General features: G+C 38.8%; 1 long non-coding RNA gene across 1 annotated transcript in view; it reads left to right on the top strand.

Moving 5' to 3' along the window:
• The first annotated feature begins 2,202 nt into the window (after positions 1-2,202).
• LOC112581758 overlaps positions 2,203-6,000 on the top strand; it is a 74,262-nt gene continuing 70,464 nt past the window's right edge. Inside the window, exon 1 of the long non-coding RNA XR_006547286.2 lies at positions 2,203-2,467. This is a non-coding gene — a long non-coding RNA (uncharacterized LOC112581758). The remainder of the gene's footprint in view (positions 2,468-6,000) is intronic.

The following is a 6,000-nucleotide window of genomic DNA, read 5'->3' as shown; positions in this document are numbered from 1 at the left end:
TGAGAGCTATTGACTTTGAGGTCTTTCTTCATCTTTGTCTGATGTCTACATAATCAGGCATGACTCACTAGTGTGCTGATAATGTTTAAAAGCCAGCATTCAAGGTGGGGAGAGGGAAATCTTTATTTATAATGGTTGCTGATTTCCATGGTGTAAATACTCCCAGTGTGACCGATTGCAAGCTACCAATGTGATGTAACTGAAAGTAGAGATAGGAAGAGATATACAGTAGGGAGTCATCAGATAGTATTTTGTCACACAGGTACAACAGGCATAAATAACTCCAAGAGCAGAGTTTAAAACAAAATGTAGCAAAATAAATAGGATATGATGCGTTTTGAGTACTTATTGTTTATTATCTTGTTTTCAGTATAATTCTTTCAATGTAAGTTTAGGCAGTTTAAATCTTAATAAAAACCATATTATACAACTGCTCACAAACTTCCTGAAAGTTTAACAATCAGCTCCTGTGAGTTGGGACAAGTCAGTACCAACACTCAACTCCTTTGCACTAAGGGTAATAAAATCAGGAAGTTTATTATCCCTAGAATTTGCACAGACTCAAAATGTTAATGAAGCTTTTAAAGGTTCAGATTAATTAACAAATGACATGCATGACCAGTTACTAATGGAAACAGGAATATTTTGATGGTATTCTGCAGAATATTAGATAACTAACAATTTCTGTGTTCTTATTTTGTGCCAGGCACTATGATAAGTTCTTTATTGTCAATATCTTGTTGAATCCTGAAAAAACCCTTGGATAGGTTTTATTATCTCCACTCTATAGATGAGGCAATGATTTGAGGAGGTTCATGTGTTCAGAGACATACTAGGTTTTGAACTTGTATCTGCGTGTTACCAAGCATTCGAGAATTCTTGATTGAAAGCCCACTGTTTACCTGATGATGAGCAGTAAGGTGGACTGAGAGGAGGAGAAAGTGGCTGGACAGAGATTGAAGGGGATTGTGGTGCAAGATGAATCTAGATATACCTGGGGGACCAGACCAAGCAGAACCTTCTAGACCACATTAAGGAGTTTGGTCTTTATTCAAGAGAATTGAAAGCCGCTGAAAGATTTTAATTACAGGACTTGAAATTTGTTCAACTCTGCCTTTTGATGGAACTTTCTGTGTGGAGTGGGGCTTGGTGTACATAGGAGACCAGTTAAAAGTCATTACAGTTACCCTGGCAAGAGATGATGAAAGATTGGTTTAGGGTGGTGCTGGCTTCTGGTTTCTGCAACTGGATGCATGGTAGCATCACTCAGAGACAGAGCAGCACAGGAGACATGTCCCTGGTTGAGAAATCAAGATTTGAACTTAGCACATGTTGACTTTGAGGTTTCTGTAAGAGTTTGAAGAAGTTCAGTGAGAAGTTGGACACCAAAGTTGGGAAGATGCAAGCCATTCTTTCAATCTTTGTGCTGCACTAATTATTCATGAGTTGGAGCAGATGAATCCTGAGAGCCTTTGAAATCTTGGCATTCCATGACATTACATTCCCTGATATTTGAGATAGACATGAAAGAGCTGCTACCTCTTTCCATGTATGTCTCTGTGTGCTGCTAGTGGAAAGAAAATCTTTCTTTGGATGGACTTTGAGACTTATCTTCAATGTCATTGCTCCATTTTTATCTTGAAATGTCATGCAGGAAGGTCATGCAGACCAGGTACACCATCACAAGGGGCTTAGACTTGACCATGTAAACCCTTTAATGCCAAGCATACAGAAGGAGCCAGAGCCAATTAATATGGCTGTGGAGAGAAAAGAGAGAGGAGAGGTGATGGTGAAAAAGCTGCTATCTTTCTCTAGGATATTTTTTGTTGTTGTTGAGTATAGTTCCTTAACAATATTGTGTTAGTTTCTGCTGCACAGCAAAATATATATATATATAGATAGATATTCTTTTTTAGATTTCCTTACAATTTAGGTCACCCATAGAGCATTAAGAAGAGTTCCCAGAAGCTGCTATTTTTCTTTTTTAAAATTAGCTTTTATTTTTCTTTAAAAAAATACATGCCAATAGTTAAAAAAAATCAAATAGCTTTTAAAAATCTTATGATAGAAACTGATCCCTAGCCCAACCTATCCCCACCTTCAGTCTTATCTCCCAGAGCCTCCTACTTTCAACTCTTTTAACTATTTCTTACAGGATGTGCTGTGCTGTGTTTAGTCATTGAGTGTCCTACTCTTTGTCGTCCTATGGACTGCAGCCCACCAGGCTCCTCTGTCCAGGGGATTCTCCAGACAAGAATACTGCAGTGGGTAGCCTTTCCCTCCTCCAAGGGATCTTCCCAACTCAAGATTGAACTCAGGTCTTCCACATGGCACTCCATTTCCTCTGTGTCCCTACAAAGAAGAGGTCATGTGAGCACCTAGCAAGATGGCAGCTGTCTGGAATCGAGGGGAGAGCTGTTACCAGACATCAATCCTACAGGCACCTTGGACTTCCAGCCTTCAGACTGTGAGTAAATGCATTTCTGTTTGTTGAAGCCACCCAGTCTATGGCATTTTGTTATGGCAGCCAGACTAATACTCTCCTCATGCTTGACTGATATTTTGGTAAATATAGAATTCTATTTTGAAAATCCTGACCTCTCAGAATTTAGAAGATGATGGCATTTGATTCTTATCTTTGTATGTGACTTTTTTTTTTCCTTTTTGGAGGCTTTCAGAGACATCTTTGCATCTCCTATGTTCTGACATTTTACAACGCTGTGGCTTTGGCGCTTCTGTTCATCATTCATTCACTGTGCTGAGCACTTGGTGGTTCCTTTTGATCTGGAGATCCATGTCTTTTTGGAAATATTTCATATATCATTTCTTTGATAATTTTATTGTCTCCATTTTCTCTATTCTGTGTTTTCAGAAACTTTATTAATCATGTTAAGAGCTTGGAGATTGATTCTCAATTTCATTTAAAAAAATCATTTATTTGCTATCTTCCATACTTACACTTTTTATTTAGGTTTGTAGAAGAAATTAACTTTATAGAACAAAGCTTATACTAAATATTTTAATTCCAGGTACTGTATTTTTAATTTCCTAAAGGTTTTATTGAACTCTTTTTTTTTTCCCCCTCCATATCTTGGATTTGTTTTATGAATACATAGTTTGGATCAGAGGTTGCTTTTCTTTCTTTGTTTAAGGTTCCTTCTGCACCCATATTGTCTCTGCTTCCTTTTTCTGTTTGTTTAAGTTTGGTCTCTGTCTTGTATGCCAAAGATTTTCCTCAAGTGTTTGCTGATCCTTTACTAGTATTAAAGACTGAAGCACTGGACAACAGTTTGGAAAGTCTGTGTGTGTGTGTGCTGGGGGGAGTAGGGGGCTGGGCTTGCTGCATGGTGAGTGTCACCATGGGGTGGTGGTGCTTTAAACCAGCCCTTCTATTGGGAGAGTCCTAAATGTCAGCTTCTGAGCTCTTTTCTTAGAGGCTCTTCAGTTTTGTTTTGTTCTTAAATAGAAGCATCAGTCCTCCAGTCTCCTGTTTGAGAGACTTGGTTGCTGGTATTCAGGGAGTAGGACAAAACCTAGGTGGTGGGGTGGGGGGTGCTGAGTCTCACAATTCTGTACATAAACTTCACTTTGTCCCTCTGTTTGAGCTCAGGCCACACTCCAGTCTGGCACTGACCCCCAGGGCCTGGAGCTGAAGCCATTTTTAATCAGTTTCTCCAACATGGACCACAACTCTCCCATAGAGTTAGTGTCAGGATGGGATTGGGTGCGCAGGAAGCTGAATCACTGCTTCTGGAAATCTCTCTGCAGCACTTTTACTGTTACTTACTCAACTCTGCTAAGTCGATTGCCACCTCTCCAACTCAATTGCCATCTTCAAGAAACTTGCTGAAATCTCTCTTTCACTTTTGTCTCCTCTTTCGTTCTCTCTGTCCACATATGCTAATACCTTTTATTCCTTTAGTGTTATTTTAGGGAAGTTTGGAAGGGAAGAAGAGAAAAATGCATGTTATAATTCTGCCATATTTAACTGAAAGCCTCTCTCCTTTTTCCCCCTGCTTTAAGATTTGGAATCTATATAAGTAAAAATAAATAATTATAACCTATATACTAATTATTAATTGTCAGAATAGGACAACTTCTCATTTATATGAATCACAGTTACCAGAAACAAATCAAAAAAAAATAATAATAAGTTGAGGATTTTCCTCCTCTAATCCTCCAATTATACCCCCAATAAAAGACATTCTGTTAATTAACCAGACACTGTTATCACAGAATATTTGTAGATAAAGTGTCAACAGGGAATGGACTCTAAGAAGAAAATCCAGCTTCGAAAATTTCTTCAAATTCCCCTTTTCAGTGTCCGATGTGGCACATTCCCATGACCACTTTGGGCTATTGTGAGTTTATCTGAGACAAGTAAGGTCATTTTGATCAATGCGATGAGTCCTCATCATAAACATTTCCTTTGATTGGTACATGGTGGTGCACTTTTCTGCTAGTTGAGGGGAGGGGAAGCAGCATTTTTGTTGGCATTTGAAGCGAGGTGCTCATCTGAGGGCCCCTGAAAGTGGTAAAGGAGCTGGGGTTGCAGCAAAAAGCACAAGGTTCCTATGGTGCAGTTCTGGGTAAAAGCAAGAAATTAGCTCTCAGCCACAGCAAAGGAGCTGAGCAACTCTGAATAAGCACGCCCATCCTTCTGATTGAAGTGGAAGAGAAGGAGGTAAAAGAGCTTCTCCTGGTATCTGAGTACCAGGCAAGTCAAATAGAAAGGAAAAGGCTTTCTATCTTTTTTCAGCACCTCAAGAGCAGTTAACAAACCCTGACAGGGAAGGAGAAGTGGGCAAAACTGAACTGCCTGAAAGTTTTATTGAGAGAAAAGAGCAAAGAGCTTTATACACAGGGTGAAGAAATGACGCTCTTGGTTGGTAGAAAAGATAATAATGTGAGTTACAGGAAAGAACTGGTAAGAAACTGGAACTTACAATTCACAAATTTTTATAGTAAGCTACATGTAGCATTCAATACTTTAATAAAACAGAATAGATTTTAAAATATATAGCCAATATAGGAAGGGGCTTTCCAGGTTATTCAGTTGGTAAAGAATCCTCCTCCAATGCAGGAGACAGCCTGCAATGGACGAGACCCAGGCTCAATCCCTGGGTCAGGAAGACCCCCTGGAGAAGGGAATGGCAATACCCACTGCAGTATTCTTGCCTGGGAAATCCCATGGACAGAGGAGCCTGGTGGGCTACAGTCCATGGGGTCACAAGAGTTGGACACAGCTCAGTGACTAAACCCACCAATATAGAAAGGGAATTCCATTCTAACATTTGTAAGAAGATATTCTGAGCTTGGGGAGGAATATGAGATATATTTAGTGATGATGAAGTAGACATAGCTGACGACAGGTTTTTATTGACAAAAGTTGTCAAGAGCCAAAGATGAAAAGAAAGACCTCAAGGATGAAAACACTTTTTCCCTCTAATCAACAAAGAATCCTCCAGGAATGAATTCTCATAATAACAATGTGTTGGGGAAATTATTTTCATTAGTAATAATGAAATAATGAAAAATCCATCCACTGATTTTTTTAAATGGGCAGTACTCAGTTATTAGGGGCCTTAAAAACTCATCTATTTAATCTAGAGATACTGTGAATAAGATGGATTAATTAGAGAATGAAGAAACTGCAAAACTGGGGGTCTAAACATAATTTTATCATATGGTTGGCATAATAAAAAAACTAAAATATCATTAAAGGGAATTTTAAGGAATATTTTAAAAAGCCACTTATTCCCTATTCTAACACTCCTCCCCCAACTCTCAACTAATTGATAGATGCCTCTCTATGTCTGGACAGTAATGCTCATTGGGATGTGTAAGGAAGAATTGGGTACATGAGTTCCCAAAGGACTCTCAAAAGGATTAATTTGGGTTCTTTATGTCTTAGCATTAGGAATGTGCTATGCTTGAGAGTCCTCACATTCATGTTCCTTGAAAATGGTGCTGTTAGTTGAAACAAATCTGACTTAGAAG

This window comes from Bubalus bubalis, chromosome 2, assembly GCF_019923935.1.
Source record: "Bubalus bubalis isolate 160015118507 breed Murrah chromosome 2, NDDB_SH_1, whole genome shotgun sequence".
Lineage (NCBI taxonomy): Eukaryota > Metazoa > Chordata > Mammalia > Artiodactyla > Bovidae > Bubalus > Bubalus bubalis.
Note: the sequence above shows the minus strand (reverse complement) of the source record. Positions and strands in the feature narration are given on the sequence as shown.